The sequence below is a fragment of the Podarcis filfolensis genome, assembly GCF_964270895.1.
Source record: "Podarcis filfolensis genome assembly, chromosome: 13".
NCBI classification, from domain to species: domain Eukaryota; kingdom Metazoa; phylum Chordata; class Lepidosauria; order Squamata; family Lacertidae; genus Podarcis; species Podarcis filfolensis.
This window is the reverse complement of record NC_139615.1, coordinates 27,161,755-27,184,880: the sequence shown is the minus strand read 5'-3', so window position 1 is coordinate 27,184,880 and position 23,126 is coordinate 27,161,755. Positions and strand designations below refer to the sequence as shown.

General features: G+C 46.8%; 1 long non-coding RNA gene across 1 annotated transcript in view; it reads right to left on the bottom strand.

The window, feature by feature from the left end:
- LOC310748190 overlaps positions 1–23,126 on the bottom strand; it is a 65,491-nt gene that overhangs the window by 22,433 nt on the left and 19,932 nt on the right. Inside the window, exon 3 of the long non-coding RNA XR_014541179.1 lies at positions 16,071–16,138. This is a non-coding gene — a long non-coding RNA (uncharacterized lncRNA). The remainder of the gene's footprint in view (positions 1–16,070; positions 16,139–23,126) is intronic.

Below are 23,126 nucleotides of genomic sequence, written 5' to 3'. Positions count from 1 at the left end.
TAATTAAAAGGTGATGATATTATACACACTTAAAAAGATAGAAACAAGGACAAACGGTTAAAAGCAACTATAATGGAGGGATTGTGAAGGAGCATCTTGGGCCTAAAATATACTCCAAGTGCTCCTATTTTCCAGGGACAATCCTGGAATTAAGAGAAGCTGTCCTGGTTTCTGATTTGACCCCGGAATGTCCCAGTCTTTCTTTTCCTTCCCCTCCACGTCTTGGAGAACAATTAAAAGTGGTGTCTCTGTGTAGATGCAAAAATGGGAGTCCTGTTTATCGTGAAAATAAAATACCCGCACCAAATGAAGAAAACGGTGTTGCTGGCATCCGAAGCCCTTCCTACGATTTTGAAAGAACACGTCACCAGTCCACTTTAAATTCTTTAACTGCAATGCAAAGAGGTGCTTAGAGGTGGTGATAGGCTGGATGTGGGCCAAGGAACTGCAGCGGAACCCTGAGCAGACAAAAGTATTGTGTGTCCCCTGAGTCCTCAACTCTGGGAGGTGGGGAGACAGCATGTTTTGGGTGGGGTTGCTCTTCTTCGGAAGGAGCAGGTCTGCAGCTTGGGAGATGCTTCTAGATTCAAGGCTTTTCACTGGAGGCTCAGGTGGCCTAGACGGCTAGGAGTGCCTTTTCCCAGCCCCGGCTCGTTCGCCAGCTACAACCCCTTTTGGACCGAGATGATTTGGCCACCGTACCCTATGCTCTAGCGGCTTCCAGACTGAATTATTGCAATGAGCTTTGAGTGGGGCTGGCCATGAAGACGACTCAGAAACTGCAATGGGTCTGAAAAGGAGTGGCCAGATTACTACTTTTAAAACAGCTGCAAAGGTTATCAGTTCGTTTCCAGCCCCATTTCAAGGTACTCATGCTAGTGTTTGAAGCCTTCAATGACTTAGGCACCCCCAAGCCTGAAAGACCACCTGGATAGCTCAGTTGGTTAGAGCATAGTGCTGATAATGCCAAGGTTGCAGGTTCAAATCCCCGTATGAGACAACTGCATATTCCTGCATTGCAGGAGTTTGGACTAGATGGTTCTGTGGTTCCCTAAAAGACCGTCTTGGGTGCTAAGATAATTGGAGGGGGGCCTCTTGGTTGTTTCACCACCCTCCAAAGCTCAGGGGGGGGGGCAGCAGCCCAAGAAAAGGCAGCTTCACCATACAGTTCTGGGTGAATGTTGAATACACACCTCTTTGTTTGGGCCTTTAATACCAGACCCTTCAAGAGCCCCTATTTTCCAGGGGTGTCCCTGATTTAGCGAAGCAGTCCCAGTTTCTGATTTGATCCAGGAATGTCCCGCTTTTCCTTAGGATGTCTCTTATTTTCATTGAAGAAATGTTGGAGGGCATGAAGTTATCCGACCCCCGAACCGTCTGAAGGCAATCCTGTATAGGGAAGTTTTTAAATGTTTAATGTTTTATTATGTTTTTATATGTGTTGGAAGCCGCTCAGAGTGGCTGGGGCAACCCAGATGTGTGGTGTATAAATAGTAAAATTATCATCATGGAAGGGGAAGTCCCTATTTTCATAGGTTGAAGGGTATGCAATACCCGAGAAGTATGTTTTTAGGACCCACCTTATTTCTGTGGTTGTTAGTTGTTTTCAACTGCTTTAATTGCTTTCTTTTTTAAAAAAAGTGTTGAAACCTATCCCAGGAACTTATGGGGAAGAGTGGGAAATAAAATAAAACAAATTAATATGCACTACTGTTTTTAAACTTCTGATGGTCCTGGGATAACTCAGTCGGTAGAGCATGAGACTCTTAATCTCAAGGTTGTGGGTTCGAGCCCATGTTGGGTAAAAGATTCCTGCATTGCAGGGGGTTGGACTAGATGACCCTTGGGTTCCCTTCCAACGTCTATGATCTATTCTATGATTTTATTCATATTTATTTCCTTAGCCTCCTCTGCTGCTACCACTGGCAGGGGGTTGCTTCCCTGCTCCTTCCCCTCCATGGCAGCAGCAGGAGGAGGAAAAGAATGCAAAGTTACACAAATGCCTGGAGTTTATGCAGGTTGCAGAATTCAGTGTTTCTTCTGTTTGTGCTGTGGAATTTTGAAAAGAGAGGGGTTTGCAAGGCATGCATACAGTCCTGGCACTAACTATATATACTCTCGGCTGCAAAGCAAGATGTGTAACCGTGTGTGCTGGTTGTGCAAATGGTCGTATGGGTGTGTGTGCGAGAAACAGCCCCCGCCAGCTCTCATTTCTGCCCTGCCGTCTGCCAGCCTCTTCCCACCCACCCGCCAGCACCGTCGTATTTTATGTGGCGCGACATCCTTCGGAGAACGCTCGCTCTCCGACCCCACCTGTTCCCGAGCTGCACGAAAGCCCATTAATGAAGTTGGGCTGGCCCAGGAAGGCAGCCAAATCCTCGTGTCCTCATCAAAAGAGACATCTGTCCTTATGAAGAAGTAAGAGATTCCCCCAAGGGGAAAGAGGAAAGGGAGGAAATGGGGGGGGGGGAGGGAGGGAGAGAGAGAGAGAGAAGGGAGGAATTCTGCCTTTGATACCCTTGCAAAAAAAAATATTTTATTTTTGTAAAAAATCATGCATTCCACAGCAGCGCAAGAGAACCCCCTGTCCTTGCAAACGCAGACAATGGACAGAGTTCCAGGCCTCGATGCCCTTCAAACCTTGCGCCGCCTTCCACACTGCATATTGGGAAGAAATTGTTGAAAAGAGCTCCCGACTTTCTTTTATTCATGTGTTGTTTTATTGCTGGCAAAAGCTGTCAGAGGGCGACTTCTGCCAAAAAGCATCCCCGAGCATCTTGGCCTAACATACAAACGGCATGCTAATGTGGAAATTTTTAAAGAGCCTCTTTTGGTTTTTAAATCGGAATTTTAAATGAACGGCAAGGCGCAGAAGGGACCCAGTCAAACACTAACAATAATATTGCATCTTTCTCCCTGTTCTCTCTCTCCCCCCCCCCCCGACAGCTCCTTTTTCCTCCAGCAGGCAAGGAACGTGGCAAGAATTTACCACACTTTGGCCTCCTTTGGGTTGCTGCTTCTGTGAGAAGGGGGTGAAGACAGAGTTGGCATGTTTGGAGGAAATGATGGTTGAGGGGTGTGGGGGTGATTCTCCAGGGCTTGATCAAAACTAGCCTGCCTCCACAGCCAAATTTGTTTTCAGTGCCAGACACCACATGCTATACAGCTGCAGTGATCCAAAGAGAGAGCTTCTGAACATGGGCAGAGTGCCTCTCACGTATCCTTGAGCCACTGCAACCAACAGCACATAGTTTCAATTTCAAGTACCAGCTTACCTACCTCCCAAAGGGCAGCTTTCAAAGAAAAGGTAAAGGTAAAGGGACCCCTGACCATCAGGTCCAGTTGTGGCCGACCCTGGGGTTGCGGTGCTCATCTCGCTTTATTGGCTGAGGGAGCCGGCGTACAGCTTCCGGGTCATGTGGCCAGCATGACCAAGCCGCTTCTGGTGAACCAGAGCAGCGCACGGAAATGCCATTTACCTTCCCGCTGGAGTGGTACCTGTTTATCTACTTGCACCTTGATGTGCTTTCAAACTGCTAGGTTGGCAGGAGCAGGGACCGAGCAACGGGAGCTCACTCCGTCACAGGGATTCAAACCGCCAACCTTCTTATCGGCAAGTCCTAGGCTCTGTGGTTTAACCCACAGCGCATGCAATATATGCTGTTGCAATGCCACAGCTCCACTGAAGACAAAGATCCAAATTAAAGTTGCTATACACATTCAAAGCATCACTCTCGAGTCTGAGCATCACTTTCTGACCCCTGTGTCTGTTTTACTGAACTGCAGAAGAGAACAGATGCAAAATATGTTGCAATGTAATATCTGAAGTCAGGGCTGGCCCTACCATTTGGCAGAAAAGAGGCAGTTGCCTCTGGCAGCAGAAAGTGGTGGGCAGGAAGCAGTGGCCAAGTGTTGGAGGGCAGAACTGTGGCTGCACTGCTACACAGCCTGTCCTGCGCACACTCAGCTAATCTGCTGCCTTCAGATGCATTTAAGGATTTGGAAAATTCAGTTGCCCATCCAGAGAGCTCCTTTATTCATTGTGGGTGTGCATGTGCCATCTTGTCCTTCATCTCAGGCAACAAATTCTGTGAACCACCCTGAGACATTTGGATATAGGGCAGTATATAAATTCAATAACAAACAAACAACAACAACAACATGTCTTGGGCCCACCCAGTCTGAAGTGAGATTTCCTGACCACCATGCTTTAGAAGTCCATTTTGCAACCTATGGATGAATGAAACTTTCTGCCTGGGATAAGGATAAAGCAGCTCTTTTCTAATATTTGTTCAGAATAAATAGGACCAAAAGCAATGGGGGAAGTCTTCTATCACATCAGTCCCATATCATCAGCGAAACCAATGTTTCCCAAACTTGGGTCTCCAGCTGTTTTTGGACTACAATTCCCATCAGCCCTGACCACAGGTCTTGCTAGCTAGGGATGATGGGAGTTGTACTCCAAAAACAGCTGGAGAACCCAAGTTTGGGAAACACTGACCTAAACCATGGTTTAGGCCAGCACTAGGAAACATCAAATGTTCCAGACTTTTCAACTACAAATCCCATCTTCCCTGACCATTGGCTAAGCTGACTGGTGCTGCTGGGAGTTGTAATCCAAAACATCTGGAGAGCACCATATCGGCTACCCCTAAGGGTGGAAAACCTGCAGCCTTCCAAATGCTGTACTCCCATCAGCCCCAAACAACATGGTCGATGGTCAAAGGTGCAATACCTGGCGACCTCCACCCCTGGTTTAGGTGACTGGGAACAAACTTCATTGAGCCCTTGAGCTCCTTTGTGTGCAAAAGGAACAGAATGGAAGCATTCTGCTTTAGGGGGAAAACACAGTTCAGCAGCGTGTATGTGAACTCAAGGTACTTTCCACAAAAAACAAAGAAAAAAACCAGAGTTAGTTTCAAACAAACAGGACCCAAAGTTGGCCTGATAGTGTTGCTAGTTAACAAACCTTGGTGGAACCCCGTGCGCTAGCAGCAGAAAGAATAAGGCACCTCGACCTTGTTCTAACCTACTGGAGCCTGAGAGAAGCTTGCATTGCTGCCATGGTATCCCATTGCCTGCTGTTCAGTTTTTTACACTGCTCAGGTACCCAGTTCAACCAGGTGAAATTTACAAAAGCAACAAGAGGAAAGAAGTTGATCATAAGGTTGACCATAAGGTGTACTTTGACTCTCATTCATCAGGCTTAACGGTCATCATGGCAAAGGAACCCACAGTTGTGATTCTCATCTTCCCTGACCGTTGGCTGTGGTGAACTGGAATCCAACCGAAGGACCATCCAATTCTCCATTGCTGACACAGGTCGTCTATCATACTCTCTGGATGGAACTTTTGCAGCAGTGGTACTGCATTTGCCGATGAAAACCACTTCTGGGCGTGGCTGCCGTGTCCAACGTTGGTTTCTGCACAAGTTGGCTTCATTGCGTGGCAAGCAGCACTTTCCTGGCACACCACCTGCCTGACCCACAGGGGAAGCAGGCTGCAGACCCTTACCTGTACAGCCAAGGCAGGTCTGGTGGCCCTTGGGACATTGTTGTTTAACCCCCAACCCCCACCAGCATGGCCAATGGTTGGGTGTGTGTGTGTGCGAGAGAGAGATAGGAGTTGTAGCCCAAGAATGCCAGGAGGGCTGCTGGTTCCCCACCCAATGTTGGAATAAACCCATCACACCTCAGTCCATCTGTCCGTCTCTCTCTCTTTCACACACACATAAGAAAAAGCAAGCAGAGATTTGGAACGAGCCTGCACAAATCCTCTTCCCAGTTGCTCTCAAGTAGCTGATGGAAAGGTGATCTTGTCTAGTCTGTGGGCTGAGTCAGCCTAGCCAGTCTGCGCCAACAGATTGCATTTTCCTTTCTTTTCTCCGCACCCCCCCCCCCACTTTTTTTTTTTGCAAACCACATGGTGTTCCCTTTTTTTAAAAAAAAATGGCACCCAAATCAAATCCTCCTCTCGCCCCCTCCCTGCAGTCTTGGCCATTGCCGTGCCAGCAATTTATTAAGGACGAATGTACCAGTTGTTGCTAAGCAACAGGTCTCGGCACAGGACAATCAGCGGAGGCAGAGTGCTGGCGACCCCGGTGGGAAATGCGTTTGGAAAAGTTGCCCAGAACCGAGTTTCAGCCTCGAAGCTGGGCACGGAGGTCTTTCCGGGCCTTTCCACGTAATTATGTAAAGCGTGCCCCAAATTCATTTTTTCCCTGTTGCCGGAGTGCAGCGGGCCCATAAGGCACATTTGGAAGATAGCAGCGGCATCACACCTGCATGTAATGAATCTGGGAGGAAACAGCCCTTCCTGCTCGGCTGTGCGCTAGGTGTGTTGGCCGCGTGGCAGCTTGCCTGCCTAGCAAATGGGTTTGGGGCATTTGCGAACCACCCAGTGCTCGACACTGTTAGCGTGCGGGGTGGGTGGGGGCAATGGATGTGATAGGCCGGGGAATTGCCGACAGCAGGAGATGCTGCAGAGAGGTCCACCTCAGGTTTTTAGGCAGGAGATTATTAATTATTTCGTTTGCCAACTATATTTATCGAATGCCTTTCCTTTCAAAAATGAAAGGAAACTGCCCAACACAATTTGCAAGGTTATACTGCATCAGTTTAAAGCCAAAGGCTGTGAACAAGCATTTAAAGAAATAACAGTAATAGGAACAACAACAGCAATTCATATCCCTTTTCAGCTCATACAGTCAGAACATGTCCCTGCCATATTGATCTCTGCAGTTGTTGTTGTTGTTGTTGTTGTTGTTGTTGTTGTTGTTGTTGTTGTTGTTGTTACAGTGGTACCTCAGTACTTAATTCGTTCCGGAGGTCTGTACTTAACCTGAAACTGTTCTTAATCCTGAAGCACCACTTTAGCTAATGGGGCCTCCCGCTGCCACCGCACCGCCGGAGCACAATTTCTGTTCTTATCCTGAAGCAAAGTTCTTAACCCGAGGTAATATTTCTGGGTTAGCAGAGTCTGTAACCTGAAGCGTATGTAACCTGAAGCATATGTAACCCGAGGTACCATTGTATTGTTATTATTGGAAATGTCTGGGGGAAAGACATGTTTTGACCTCAACAGCCAAAAAGGAATAATAATAATAATAATAATAATAATAATAATAATAATAATAATAATAAAATAGGATAATAGGCTGATGAGGTCAAAACATGTCTCTCCGGTATCGGTCTTTGCAGCCACAGCAGGTACTGTAGCTTGACTTCACTCCTCCATTGTTTCCCAAGACAGACAGGTGTCAGTGATTTATATCCCCACGTTTTTCCTAGACAGGGGCTCAAGGTGGCTTATGGATAAAATACCTAAGATAATTACTCCCCCTCAGAATTCTAACCTAAACAGGTGCTGGCAAATCTTGCCATGGCAGATTCTCTCCCAGTGTAGCTTTTGCGTTGTGTTTTGGCCCAGCGGATTTAAGCACCTTGCAGCCTCAAAAAAAGACCACAGAAAACTGACCCATGGGCACACCCGCTCCTCAATCCTTCTTCGCACCCTCTTCAAGTGTTTTTCCCCTGGCTGGGATGTGTCCTTGAACCCCAATAAATGAATGGAGGAAATGAGAAAAGAATGAGGGGTGTGTGCGCGTGCAAAAACCAGTTGGTTGTAATTATTATTACAGTAATTATTATTACAGTATACCTGAAGGAGCGTCTCCACCCCCATCATTCAGCCCGGACACTGAGGTCCAGCTCCGAGGGTCTACTGGTGGTTCCCTCACTGTGAGAAGTGAGGTTACAGGGAACCAGGCAGAGGGCCTTCTCGGTAGTGGCGCCCACCCTGTGGAATGCCCTCCCATCAGATGTCAAGGAAATAAGTAACTATACAACCTTTAGAAGACATCTGAAGGCACCCCAGTATAGTAAAGTTTTTAATGACTGATGTTTTAATGTATTTTTAATCTTTTGTTGGAAGCCGCCCAGAGTGGCTGGGGAAACCCAGACAGATGGGCGGGGTATAATGAAGTATTATTATTATTATTATTATTATTATTATTATTATTATTATTACAATTCATATGCCACCCTTTATCAAAAGATCACAAGGCAGTGTACAACATTAAGAGCACAGTTTACGGAGCATCAATAATAAAAACATAATAAACATAATAAAAAGCATAACAACAAGCAGCATAATAATAAAATAAGACCTCCGCCTTCCAAGCTTTAGCAGGTCCTAGATTATTTAATGGCCAAAAGCCTGGGGTAAAGAGAAATGCTTTTGCCTGGCACCTAAAGACGTGTGATGATGGTGCCATTTCACAGAGGTAAAATTCACACCTGCTGCCCTGCCCACTTTTGCCTCTGGCCCCACCCACCACTGGCAGGTGTCCCTTGGAAAGTTGCCCAGAAGGAAACAGGGCCCTGGGCTGAAAAAATGTTCTCCCCCACCTTTGCATTAGGTAGAATGAGGCAGCTCTCTGAGGCAGCTGATTGGGGAGTGGGGCAAGAAAGGGCAATTATTTGGTATTTTATTCTATTGTTGTATTTTTACTCCCAAGAGGAGCTGCTTGTGGGATTTTCTACTTTGGGTGCCAGAACAAATTGACCAGCCTTGGATACTTTAGATGTGGGGAATGGGGTTTGAAGGGGGGCACGTTTATCTCTCTCGCCTTGCCCTAGACAGTAAAATAATGATCTTGGGCCAGCCCTTCATATGCTGTGTCATACATGTGTTGGAAAACATGCATCTTCCACACGTTATGTTTTTATGTGTACATGTAAAATGGTTTATGTTAACTCATTAAAAACACAGCGTCTGAAGAAACCCTTAGGGCTAATGATCTAAATGAGGATAGGAAAGAAGTCGATAAGCGCTGGCACGCTCGCATAAAAGACGTTTTAAGAGGGACAAAATATATGGGCATCTTCGAGAGACAGCGAGAGACATCAAAGCTGAGTAAATTAGGGGACCTGATATTTTAGAAAGGAGAATTTAGATACATTGGGCTTTTTTAGAAAGCTGGCAGGACGGTGAAAATCAATGAAAGAAAGAAACCTCGGGACAGAAAATCTGTACATGACAGTGACATTTAAGATTCTCAGAATCTATTTTATTTACTTACAATTTGGGTGGATAAGTGAAGGTCAAGGGATACGTGATCGCGGCCTGCAGATCTGTGCATGTAAATGTGGATCTGCCCCAACCAGGGAGGCAGGATCCGTTTTTTTAAACTGCAAAATGTTTTTATACAGTCCTGAGGCAGACCTGGCTTTAGACCCTAGAAACTCAGGTCATCTCTCAACTAGACGAATGCCATCTCAGTTTTCCGTTGCTGTCTCTTTGGGGTTTCAGACGGGGATCTCCCCTTGCCCTGAACCTGGGACCTTCTGTATGAAAAGTGGCTGCGCCTTGCGAAAACCCAATCTTACCTGCGGGAATGATGCTCGGTTAAAGAAAACCTCTCCACAGATTTTCCATGCATCCGATGAGATCGGATTCAGTGGGGAAGACCGGGTTTTGCAAGGCGCAACCAAGGAATGACAAGAAAAGCTCTTGGTTCCGGGGGAATTAATCGCTAAACAATACAGTCAAAATTTGGGTCAAGTAAAAGTGTGGATGAGCCCTTAGACCGGTGTTATTCAACCTTGAGTCCCCAGATGTTGTTGGACTACAACTCCCATCATCCCTGAACTCTGACCTTGCTAGCTAGGGATGATGGGAGTTGTAAGCCAAAAACATCTGAGGACCCAAGGTTGAGAAAGGCTGCCTTAGACAATTCAGAGAAGAGAGAGCAATAGACAGCTAGTAGCCATGATTGCTATGCTATGCTTCCACTGTATTGGAAGCAGTAATGCGTCTGAATGCCAGTTGCTGGAAAACACAGGAAAGCAGAGAGCTCTTGTGCGCAGGACCTGCTTGAAGGTTTCCCCACCATCAGCCACTGTGAGAACAAGATGCTGGACTAGATGGACCATTGATCCATCAGGTTCTTCTTAAGTTCTCATGCCCCCCTTTCCTCTGTGCCAGATTTTAGATTGTACGCTCCTCGGGGCAGGGAACTTCTCTCTTGTGCTCTGAACCGTGGCACCGATGAGGACACAGTGATCTTATTAACAGACACGGGTCTTCTAGCCATCGTGTCCAGTTTGGCCCCACGAAGCACAAAGAAATGTTAGAGAGGCGTCAGCGGCCTGTGAGCTTGTTGAACATTTCTACCACAAACACTGTGTGTGCACAGTTCAAACCAAAACCCATGCAAAATAACTCCAATGCGCCCTCAGACTCCTCTCTCTGTGTGTTTGCAAATTCCTCCCTTCCCCCTTCTTTTGCAACCAGAATGAGAAAACGCAGGAGGGGTGGAGGTGGGGGCAGGAGAAAGGCAGTGTGCACTGATGGGGAAGCAGGAGTTGCTGTAAAGGAGGCTGAGGGAACATCTGGTTCAATTTGGAGTGACTCTTGGTTCAGAGCCAAGAGGAACCATCATCAGATGCTTTAGGAAGCGAGGGGGAGAGGAAAGATGAAGGCGCACCCCAGGGGATGGATAGAGCAGGCAGGAAGAGACTGCAGCGGGGGAACCTGGAGGGCGGGAGATCAAGGCCAAGGCGATCCGTTTAGAACTGACTTGTCGACGGAGATGCCAAACGGGCAAGAATGGGCAAGGCAAGTGTGCCTTGCCGCTTGGTGCATCTGTGTCTCAGCCTCCAATTATGCGCCATGTTAAAAAAAAATTAAAGAAGAAGCAAGAGATGGAAGCCAAGGGCAGGGCTGACTACCCCAGGACGGCAAATGGCACAGTTCATCTGCGTTACGTAAGGGTATGCACTCGGCAGGGCTGCCAAGCAGCCCCAGTTTTACTGGCTTGGTCAGAATTTCATCCTCTGGGCCAGCTGCCAGAACAGAAGGAATTAAGGCATGGGTGAGGGTAAGGTCGTTGTGCTTGGACCGATCAATGCCGTCGACTTGGTATACACTCCTTTGAAAACAAAATGCCTTACCTTTTGAAGGGAAACTTCTGCAGAACACAAAGACACTTTGTCTTTATAGCGATCCTTTTAAGAAAACGGGCTTGCCCCCAAAAGGGAAGCTTCCTTCCTTAGGGGGGAACACACACACACACACACACACACACACACACATACACACACACTTTTGCCTCCTGTTAAAGGCATTGCACAAATGCTCAGAGGCTGGATTTTTGAACACAGTAGGTGGAAACGCTATGGGGCTGGGGCCTATGGAAACAAGAGGGCTGGTTAATGTTCTTCACTTGTCCCTTTGCCCAAATGGCTATCTTGCTGCTCCCCCACCCCAGCCCCTTTGAGTTTTTTTTTTTTTTTTTTTTGCATAGTGATGTCTTCACTAATTCAGCTTTTGGCCTGGATCCATTCTGATTCACATCTTCATTGCACACGCCTTCTTTTTGTAACGGCATGCAAGGGGGCGTATGCAGGATTCCTGGGTGGTCTTCCCAACCAAGCACTGACCCAAACTGGACCTGCTTAGGTTTAAGGTTGCTGCATCGCGAGCCTTCAAACCACACCTTGGGGCCCTAACTTGAGAGGGAGGTGCAGTGAATAACTTGCATCCTTATAGGGTTACAAAAAACAACATTTTGGGTTGTCAATGACAGGTAGCACCGTCCAGCGCGCAGGACGTAAGAAGCATTCTGACGGATCAGTCTAGCGTCCTGTTTCCACCAGTGGCCTGACAGATAGTTCCAGGAAGCCCACATTGCAGGGCAAACAGACAGCATCCTTCCTCTCCTGTACCTTGTAAGCAAACTGGAACAAAATAAAGACCAGACACGCTCTGACCTTTGTGGAAGCACATCAGGATGAATGCTCAATAAAACAGGTCACTGGGAAGAGTCCATTGCTTAGGCTACGATCCTATGCATGCATACTTTGGAGTAAGCCCCAACGAACATGGTGAGACTCAGGGATTTTTTTCAGCCAGATCTCAGTTCCGGCACCTCTCAGGTGGGCGCCATTGCCATTCTAAGAGAATGAGGGAGAGGTGTTTGTGGTGATTTCCAACACCTCTTTTTCTAGAAAAAGAACACTGCCGAGACTTACTTACGAGTAAACAGGCATGGGAACGATCTGTCAATGCATTAAATAATGCTGTGCATGTTTAGAATACTTGAATTTTGCTTTGGCTATTTCAGGCATAGGCAAACTCGGCCCTCCAGATGTTTTGGGACTACAATTCCCATCATCCCTGACCACTGGTCCTGTTAACTAGGGATCATGGGAGTTGTAGTCCCAAAACATCAGGAGGGCCGAGTTTTCCTATGTCTGGGCTATTTCAACTGACTGATTTGCCCTTCAGCAACTGGTATACAGAGGTAGACTCCCTCCAACGATGGAGGCTCCACTCAGCTATCGTGGATGATTGCCGTTGACAGAGCTACCCTCCATGCCCTTTGAAAGAGCCACCAAAGCTGGGGGGCCTTCCTCCACCAGCTCTTGTGGATGTGAGTTCCACCGGTTAACGCCGTTTCGTGCGAAACCGCGCTTTCCCCTTTGTCCATCCTGAACCCACCACTTTAACCGAGTGACTCCGGTATTACGATGAGAGGGGGAAGGCGGTGTGACATTTCGCTTTCCCAGCTTGCTTGACACACCCAGCTGGGTGGGAAGGGAGAGAGAGAGAGAAAAAAACAACTGCCCAAAGTCCACTGGTCGGAGGAAAGGCGGGCAGAATTAAGATATAGAATGTTAACGTATGTCAGGAATAAATGAGTGCCACAAAGGAGTATAATCTGTTTTTCTAATATGACCACAAGCAGAGTGTTAGTGGAATTAGGCCGACAGCTGCTACGTTATTTCCCCCCCCCCCACTCTTTCTCTCTCAACTCCCCCCACCGCCACCCCTCCTCCCAAGTGCTCCACGCGCCAGTAATGGGTGTGTGTGTGTGTGTGTGTGTGTGTGTGTGTGTGTAGGATATAGAGGAGAGAGGAAAAAACCCAGCACCCACCAACAGCCATCCCTATTTCTCTGCCTCCATTCTGCGGTTTCTCCGCAGGCACTGCTGCCGAGTTGGCAGTCCTTTGGCGTCACACCTTACTGCTTTTCAAGATTGCTCCGTAGAGAGCTGGGGAAAATGGCAATTTTGTGTTGACGCCGCTTGGCAGCAGGGGGAAGGAGTGAAGAAAAAGTTGGAACCCGTGCCAAGGATTCCCTAGGGAGAGATAGGAAAGATAGAGAGAGACAGGCATAGGGGAAGTTCACCCGCACACACACACACATGCCTCACATACATGAGATACAGTTGACTACTTATGCCTGCTCCCGCCTCATAGGGAGCAAGCTGAAATTGACCAACTTCATTCTAAACATACAGTGTATGTTGCAAAGGGAAAGATGGTGGGAGGAGAAGGTGGAGGGGGAAAAGCCTGTTCCTTTCTGTGTGTTTGTGTATGTTGCTTAATTTTTTTTTTTTTTTTTTTGGATAGCAGTAGAATGCAGTATGCAAATGAGATTGTTATTACCGCAATGTTCATCAAGCTGAGCTGAGAAGACATTAATAGCCTGATGAATATGCATGTGAATTTGTTAATTAAGTTAATTATTCTGCTGAAAATGCATTCGTCTTCCAAGGATATTCTCCCAATGATTTCTACATGCTCCAGTCATTAGTCATGCTATATTTTATCAGCGAAATGAGTTTGCTTAAGTTGTAAAAAAAATAAAAAAAAAAATAAAAAAAATTACCCCCCAAATTTTTTTTTACAGGAAATACAAAATAAAAGAAGGAATTAAAAAAAAAGAGGAGCGAGAGAACTGATAATGTATGGAAGAGAAAATAGACAACTAAAACATTTTAGGTGACGGATACAAAACAAAAGTTTGAAGGACTCTGTAGTTTGGAAACAACAATGTGAGAAGCTTGTTTTTTTGTTGGGGGGGGCATCCAAGCACACTCAATTTGCCTTTCCGTCTGTCCATCTCTCTTCTTTAACTTCTGTCTTTTGTTTGATGAAAAAAAAAACTTTTTTTTTATTCTGGTGCCAAATTTCCAACACATTAATTAATTGTTGTAGCCAATTAACTGTAGTTGTGCAAATGAGTTTAGCACTAATTACCATGCAGTGCTTGTAATCACATAAAAACTTGCTGAGAGAAAGAAGAAAGGGGTGGGGGGAAAGAAGAGAGGAAGAAAGGGGGAAAAAGGGAGGGTGGAGAAAAAGGAAAGAAAAACTGATAATGCCACAGCGTCAATAACTTCAAGCAACGATGCATGTCAGCACCTTGCAACACCTGAGTTATGGCAGCCAGGGTCCAGATCCAACAGGAGCAAGAGAAATAAGAGCCTCAGGGGCAGGAGAGGGGAGAGATTGAGCAATTGGCTTGAGAGGTCAGAGGGTGGAGTCTACTACAGCTGTTGCATCAGCCCGTTCCATGCATGCAAGGCCTTGCCAAGAAAAACAATAATGGCCATACGCATTGCTTCGCTTCAAAATAATCAGATTTTCAAAGACTGGTTCCGATTCAAAAGGCCATGGAAATTTCCAACACATTGCACCTTCTTTGCTGTTGCAGAATACAGATACAGTGGTACCTTGGTTCCCGAATGGCTTAGTTGTTGAACAAATCGGCTCCCGAGCGCCGCAAACCCAGAAGTAGGTGTTCTGGTTTGTGAACGTTTTTTGGAAGCCGAACAGCCAGCGCAGCTTCCGATTGAGTGCAGGAAGCTCCTGCAGCCAATCGGAAGCCACGCCTTGGTTGTCAAACGTTTTCGGAAGTCGAACGCACATCCGGAACGGATTGTGTTCAACAACCAAGGTATCACTGTACTATCTTTGTGGATATGTGTTGCATTAGAAAACTTGCAGGAACAGATTTAGAAATGAGATAAAATTACTCACTGCCTGCCTGCCTCAGTCTAGCCATTACAAGCCAGCCCAAACAAGAGAAATCTATCAGTGCTCTCAGAAAGTACAGTACTTGAGACTATCTGAGCAGATGTAGCATAAAGCGTGTGCAGTCAGCAAGGGGGGAGGCAAAAGGCCACATTACTGCAAAAGGCCCTGGAAGTCTCAGGATGAGAGCTAAGAGTGGGGTCAGGGTGGGACCATCAGAATGACCAAACCCAACTAAGACTCACTGCGGGGATCAATACACTATATATTTATTTAAGAGTCACTCTCTATATATTTATTTAAGAGTCACTTTAGAGCTTACGTATCTCTTTGAGTTTTCCAAACAATGCCCCAGGCTGATACCTATTCTGAGATTGAGCACTCATAGCAAGCACGAACAAATTACACATCTGAACCATCATCAAAAGGAGAGCAGGACGTCAAAGAATACAGAAACTGGCCATCGCATTATTAAGCAACGCACTCCTACCATTGGCACCAATGGCATACTAGGAATTGAACCAAATTCTAAGATGCGATGTGAACCCTAGATAGGCATCAGAGGAAGGTGGCTGTTATTTCATGGTCAATTGCAGGCACCATAAAACGCATTTTGAACCCAGCCAAAATTCCTTATGTGTGCCAAGGAGGTGGGGGGGGGGAGGAAATGGACATATATTCCCCCATGAGGGATCTCAGTCTGCCCCCAACACAACTAGGACTAGAGTGCATGATCTCCAGGGGAAAGTCTTAGGCTTGAGTCCCAGCACCTATTTCCAATGAGAAATCCCACACTGGATTGTGGCATGCTATGCTTGAGCCATTTCAAATACTTTAACCCATTTTTCACACGCACAAAACACACACACACACATTTGAGTTTGGACCAGACAGGGAACTTCCAGGATGAGACACCTTGTTTGCTTGAGCTATAACTATGTGGATTGTGTAAATCAAGGGTCGGAAACATGAGCCCCTCCATATATTACTGGCCTCTGGCTCCCATCATCTCTTACCACCGGCCATACTGGCTGGGGCTGATGGGAGTTGTGCGCCCCCCCAAAAAACACCTAGAAGGGTCATCGGTCCCCCTGGCAGGAACCTGGCAGGAGTGAATGGAAGGGTTACTAGGCCTAAGTATAAGGCAGAAGGAAACCTGTGGCTTGGCTGCATCCCTTCTGTTTGACAGGAAGTGCTGAAACAAAGGAACAGCCCTTGCATTCTGTTGCCCTGCTGTGTACTCACCTTTCTACGGATGGCGCAGTCTTCAAAGAAGAGGGATTCTAGGAGACTTCTAGCATGTTTGTAAGAACCTATTAAAAAGGAAGACGTAGAAGGGTATACATGGGTCCATGGCAAACATAAAGGCAGTGTCACTTCTCATACAACATCATCAGCTTGAACCCTTCAAAACCCAATAAGCTTTGAGCACAGCAAAACGCCGGGTTGGTTTAAGGATTTTAGCGGGCCGTACAGCACAGGGGCATTCCTCTGCAAAGTGAGTTTGCACACCACCAGCCCCCCAGAAAAATCACAAAATACTCTCTGGATCATTCCATTTCATGTGTGGGGAGCCAATAGTCGTCCAGATGTTTGCTATATCAATTTATAAATATCAGTTTATAAATTTAGACCACAGCACCACAGCGGGTGGTGCTGTGGTCTAAACCACAGAGCCTCTTGGGCTTGCCAACCAGAAGGTTGGCAGTGCGAATCCCTGACAGATTAAAATTTTACAGTCACATATTCAACATACAACATAGAAACAAGTTTTCAAAGCATCTCCAGGACTTCCCTCCTCCCCTTTGTGGGTCCTATTGTTAATCATTTCCTCCTGCATCTTTTATAATAATCCACATCGTTTACCTCTCCACTGTGTCCAAAAACCACCATTAAACTACAAGTATTTTTCCAATCCTACTAACGATTTTAACTGTTTACCATGGTTTTTAAGATAAATTATAAAATTTTCCCATTCCTTATTAAAATTTTGGTCTTTCTGATTTCTGATTCTTCCGGTCATTTTAGCCATTTCGGCATAATCCATCAATTTGACCTGCCATTCTTCTCTGGTAGGAACTTTATCTTATTTCCATCTCTGGGCAATGGCCAGGGGTTCTTTACCTTTACATTTTATAAAAAGAATTATATACCACTATCCAGAGCATCTGTCACACATGATAAAAACCAAATACAAATTTTAAAATCAGAGAGTGGCTAGCTATTATAGAAAGATGTATTCTTAATTGTCTACATAAGCCTGACATAATAATAATAATAATAATAATAATAATAATAATAATAATAATAAAGTTTCCAGTAGGCATTGAAAAGGTGGAACAAAAGGCGCTGAACTGTTGCTGGCTTCTAGGTCCCACCAGTAAGCCACTTTGAGCTCTGTGGAGAAAAATGTGTGGGATCTAAAACCAGGAAAACTCCTTTGTCTCCTCCCTCCTCCCTGTCCAGCTGGGCATGGGCTTCCAGGACCCCTGAGAGCTACCGTCCTTTGGAGTCTGCACTGGGGGCGCCAAAGGAACAGCCACAAGGTGCATCGGTGAGACTACTGCATCCAGAAAACACCTTTGAGGACTATCCTTAGATGACGGCTTCTTTGAAATGTCAAAGCACAATGGCATTCTATTTATACCACACCTTCCTCTAATTAAGCTCTCAAGGTAGGTGGCATTTTGTAATCAGGACTGGGGGATAAGGGGCAACCTATGATCAAAGCGCTTCTTTCAGTACAGCGGAAACATCAAAACGATGACGATGAGTGCGTTCCACTTACTACAACCGTAATTCCTGAACATAACAGGTGCTGGTTTTAAGTTTATACGGAAACTTTCAAACCTCCCCCTGCCCCCAGTTCCAGGCTTGTGAGAGGTTGCTATGGATTCATAGTGAACTTGCAAAGTTGCCTTATTCAGAACCAGAACGTTCATCCAGCTGGGACTGTTCTTATTTTACTTGGTCTGCCGATGGTTCTTCAAGGTTTGGGGCAGAGGTCTCTTGTCTCTCCAGATCCTTTAACTGACATTGCTGCAGAATGAACCTGGAACTTCCCCCCTCATGCCAAGGGGTGTGTTGTACTACTGAAATATAGCTCCTCTACCCAGCGACGGAGGAAGCCAGGGGCAGGGTGAGCCACCCATAGGGGCAGGGCAAGGGCGGGCGCACCGCAGGGCCTCTGGAGTCTGCCTGCCACCTCCTACTCAGCTGCCCTACAGCTGGGGGGGAGGCGGGAGGCAGCAGGCGGACCATTTGGGCCGCGCGGATCCTGCACGCGCCCAAGCCACCTTGTCTCTCCCAGGAGAGACACGTGGTTCAGGCGTGCTGCAGGCCCCGCGGTGAGTGCCGCCCACCATTTTGTCACCCCCCTCAGCAGTGACACCCGGGGCAGCCTGCACCCACCGCACCCCCTTCCTCCGCCACTGCCTCTACTCCACCCTACCCCGTTCCACATAATTATTCCCATATTGCAGACGGGAAAACCAGGGCTGAGAAATTGCAGTTTGTCTAAGGCTGAGACAGGAATTCTGAACACTCGGTTCTGAATTACCCAAGTTCATAATAACCTAAGGAGAGCGCTGCTGGGTGAAGCTAATGGCCCGTCTAGTCCAGCATCCTGTTCTCACAGAGGCCAACTAGATGCCTGTGGAAAACCCACAAGCAGGATTCGAGTGCAAGAGCCCTCTCTCCTCCTGTGGTTTCCAGCAACTAGTACAGTGGTACCTTGGGTTAAGTACTTAATTCACTCCGGAGGTCCATTCTTAACCTGAAACTGTTCTTAACCTGAAGCACCACTTTAGCTAATGGGACCTCCCGCTGTCGCCACACTGCCGGAGCACGATTTCTGTTCTCATCCTGAAGCAAAGTTCTTAACCCGAGGTACTATTTCTGGGTTAGCGGAGTCTGTAACCTGAAGCATATGTAACCCGAGGTACCACTGTATATGGAAGCATTTCTGCCTCCAACTGGAGCCATTGATTCTCCATGAATTTGTCTAGTTCTCTTTTGATAGATGAGAAGGCACTTTGTGCATGTTCTGGGGCAGGTGCACAGACCTGCACGGCCACTTGAGTCTTCGAAGCAACCCCCCCCCCCCAGATCCTGTTAGGGAGCCCTGGCACCAATCACACCCTGGTTGGTTGCCTCTCTGCCATCTGAGCGGGAAGGAGTTAAAACAAATGGTGTGGGCATACCATAAATTTCTCCCTCTCTCTCTCTTTTTTGCAGAATGCAGAGGGAACTGAGTTAGAGAAGTGTGCGGCGGGGTGGGCGGGTGGGGGGGAGAGAGGCTGGGAAAACGCCAGTAGCTTGTCTCTAGGTAACAATAAAGACTACAACCAAGGAGCATCTGCTTCCCTTACTCCTGCTGCATCACAATGTTGGAATAACGCTAATAAATTGGCAGGCACAAACACACAGAAGCACACAGACGTGGATCACAAAGGCAGGTTGCGCTGACCCCCACGTCTAGGAAGATCCTACCTTTCCTTAGGGTGAAGAGAGAGAGAACTGGGGGTGGGAGAGAGAGAGAGAGAGAAATAGTCCATAACTAGGAATTTGTAAACTATGTGCCCTAATCTCAAATCCAGCTATTGAAGCAGATCTTCCACATACAAGGTTGGCGCGAGCACCTGGCATCCTTGGGCAGCTGCCAGGGCCCCCGTGCTGAAGCACGCCTTGGTCCTCCCTTGATTTCGTCCCCCCCCCTCTGCCGTCCCAGCATTCTGAGCAGCACCAAGAGAGGCTGGATCCAGCCACCTTTTGCTTTCTCAAAATGCCCCCGCCTCCCCCGATCTCGCGTTCCTCTAAGGTAGGGGTGGGGAAATCTGTGAGCCTCCAGAAACTCTGGCCCCAGTGAGCCTGGCCAATGCTGAGGGTGTGTGTGGGATTTGTGCTCCGGGAACATCCAGAGGGCCAACAGTTCCCGGCCCCTGCTCCAAGGCAGCCTGGGAAATTGGAAGGCTGGCTAAAGTAAAGGTAAAGGTACCCCTGCCCGTACGGGCCAGTCGTGTCCGACTCTAGGGTTGTGCGCCCATCTCACTTAAGAGGCCGGGGGCCAGTGCTGTCCAGAGACACTTCCGGGTCACGTGGCCAGCGTGATGAAGCTGCTCTGGCGAGCCAGCACCAGCGCAGCACACGGAAACGCCGTTTACCTTCCCGCTAGAAAGGGGTACCTATTTATCTACTTGCACTTAAGGGTGCTTTCGAACTGCTAGGTGGGCAGGAGCTGGGACCGAAAGACGGGAGCTCACCCCGCCGTGGGGATTCGAACCGCCGACCATGCGATCGGCAAGTCCTAGGCACTGAGGTTTTACCCACAGCGCCACCCGCGTCCCTTGGAAGGCTGGCTAGACCCAATTAAAAGGATAGCTGCTCAGTGCAATTCTATTATAGCTGCAAACAGGGTGGCGTGGAGGGAGGCGCCCAAACCTGAAGCCAGGCCTGTTCCCCATTGCTGGAGGTTGTGAGAAACCACAAGAGCCGCAAGGGATCACAGGTCCATTATATATATTTTTAGGGTACCAGGCAAAAATGTTCCTCTTCAGTCAGGCCCCGGGCTGCTTCATGTTCTACGGCCTCTCAAATGGGTTTGGGGGACGGGGTATTGTTCTGCTGTTTGTGTTTTAACTATTTATCTGTACTTTTGCACCTTGTGTTTTGATCTTGGGAACCAGCCTGAGATATTTCAATGAAGGGCAGTGTATAAATCTGATTAACAAACAAATAAATAAAACGAGGCTGTTAAATGGGTGGAGCAGGGATCTTTCAAGGAGTGGCTCCAAAGGGTGGTAAAAGAAAGAGTGAAGGCCGAACATAGCGTTAACTCTGAATTTCTGCCCTTGCTGTGCTGAACAGCAACTTTTGTTCGGTTTGGTTATGTTGAACTCTGCAAATCCAGAGAGAGAGAGAGAGACAGAGACAGAGACAGAGACAGAGAGACAGAGAAAGAAAGAAAGAAAGAAAGAAAGAAAGAAAGAAAGAAAGAAAGAAAGAAAGAAAGAAAGAAAAAGAAAGAATAAAGTATACTGTGAGAAGTCAATCATGTTGTTCATTTACAGTAGAAACATTTAATTTGCACTATTGTGCATTGTTTATCACAAGTCATTTTATATTTCTCAGAGAAAAAGGGGTGTTAAAATGTTCTAAATAAAATACATACCCTTCTACTTAGGAGTACAGTGGTACCTTGGGTTACAGATGCTTCAGGTTACAGACTCCGCTAACCCAGAAATAGTACCTTGGGTTAAGAATTTTGCTTCAGAATGAGAACAGAAATCGCGTCGTGGTGGCGCGGCGGCAGCGGGAGGCCCCATTAGCTAAAGTAGTGCTTCAGGTTAAGAACAGTTTCAGGTTAAGAATGGACCTCCGGAATGAATTAAGTTCTTAACCCGAGGTACCACTGTACTTTTTCAGTCACCCTGGGGCCCTCCAGATGTTGACGGACTCCAGCTCCCAGCAACCACAGCCAGCATGACCAATAGTCAGGGATGATGGGGGTTGTAGTCCTGCAACATCTAAAGAGTGCCACATGGCCGACCCCACTTTTAAAGTCTCCCACCCTCCCAGATTACATAAATCTAAGGTGCAGTCCTAGACCCATTTACCTGGAAGCAAACTCCATTTAATTCAATATGTCTAACTTTGGACTACACATGTATAGTATTACTCAGTACATGATTAACTCTAATCACATGTTTGCAACATGTATACAGCTATGTATATGAGTTGTAGTCAATCAATCAATTTTGCATATTGATTAATCAATCAATTAAATTTGCATCGACATAAAAGCAGCAGTCCTGAAGTAAATGTATTATTTGCTTCTGTGTTTAAAATGCACTATTTTAGAAGACGTATCTCCACCTGCATTGGGAGAGGGAGACTGGTGGCTTTTCAAAGATGACACATACTCAGCGTTTATGTACTAATGAAATAATGGCTAATTATTTCAAAATCTGCCTGATTAATTGGGGACACCTTTTTATCAAACTGTTTTTAATTATTAATCCTACCAATTAATCAGCTAAATCACTGGAATTTCTTTCTTACCCTTTGTTTACATGCAGCAGTATATTTTGATATTGGCTGTGGCTCAGTGGTAGAGCATCTGCCTTGCACGCAGACAAGTCACAGGTTCAGTCCCAGCAACCAGGAAACAGGAAGTACTCCAATCTGCCCCAGTGTTTCCTGAGTACAGTGGTACCTTGGTTCTCGAACTTAATCCGTTCCAAGAGTCAGTTCAACTCCCTATGGTTCAAAAACCAAGGCATGGCTTCCAATTGACTGCAGGAGCACTCAATTGGAAGCTGTGTCGGACATTCGGCTTCTGAAAAACGTTTGCAAACCGGTACACTTACTTCGGGGTTTGCGACGTTCAGGAGCCAAGCCATTTGGGAACCAAGGTACCACTGTACTTGGTCATTGCCAGAACCCACGATACATTGAAGCACTCCCTCCTGAGCGCTCAAATCTGCATTGCCCATGGTTTCTCCATGGTACCTTGTTTCCACAGTCAAATTATTTGGGGTCTATCATGAATTGCTAGGAGGGCCAGATCTGAAACTGTACTGCCCTCAATTGTTTGACGGTCTCGTGCTCTCTTTGCTCTGCCTTAGTCTCCCTTGCTGTCCAGAATGCCCTCCATCAATAATGTTTGTGAGGACGTAACGATTTCTTCAGATCCCTCCTTAGCCTCTCAACAAAGCCTCTCTAGCTCAACCTCTTAAACCCAACCCTCATCACCCCTAACTCAGCCTAAGTAGATACAACTGGATCAATCACATTCACACACCCCTCTACACACACCTTAATTTTCTTCCCTTTCCTTTGTCTTCCCCACTCTCAAATGTTATGACTATAGTGGGGGGGGGGGTCCTTTGAGAGATGCCCACAGTCGAACATCCTGGCATTTTTTCCTTGTGTAACCCTGCATTACACAAAGTATGCCGTTGGCTCTAGTAAACATTAACTACCAAGGGTAAAAGTAAAAAGTCACAAATAATAACACTCAACGAAAGTGTTGCCAAAATCGCTGCGTTCTGGGTTTGTTTGTTTTGTAACAATACGCAATGCTCTTTTACGCCACGCAGAAGGGAGAAAAGGCAGCAGAGGAAGACATGGCAATAGCGACATTTGTGAGAAACAGGCTCCAGCCTCTACGAGATGGGTATGAGAGGAACAAATAGGTTTCCAAGGGTGATCGCCATAGAATTGCCAACATATTGGAAATAGAAGGCTTCACACACACACACTCTTCCTCTCTCTGTGTGTGTGCAGGTCATGGATGGATGG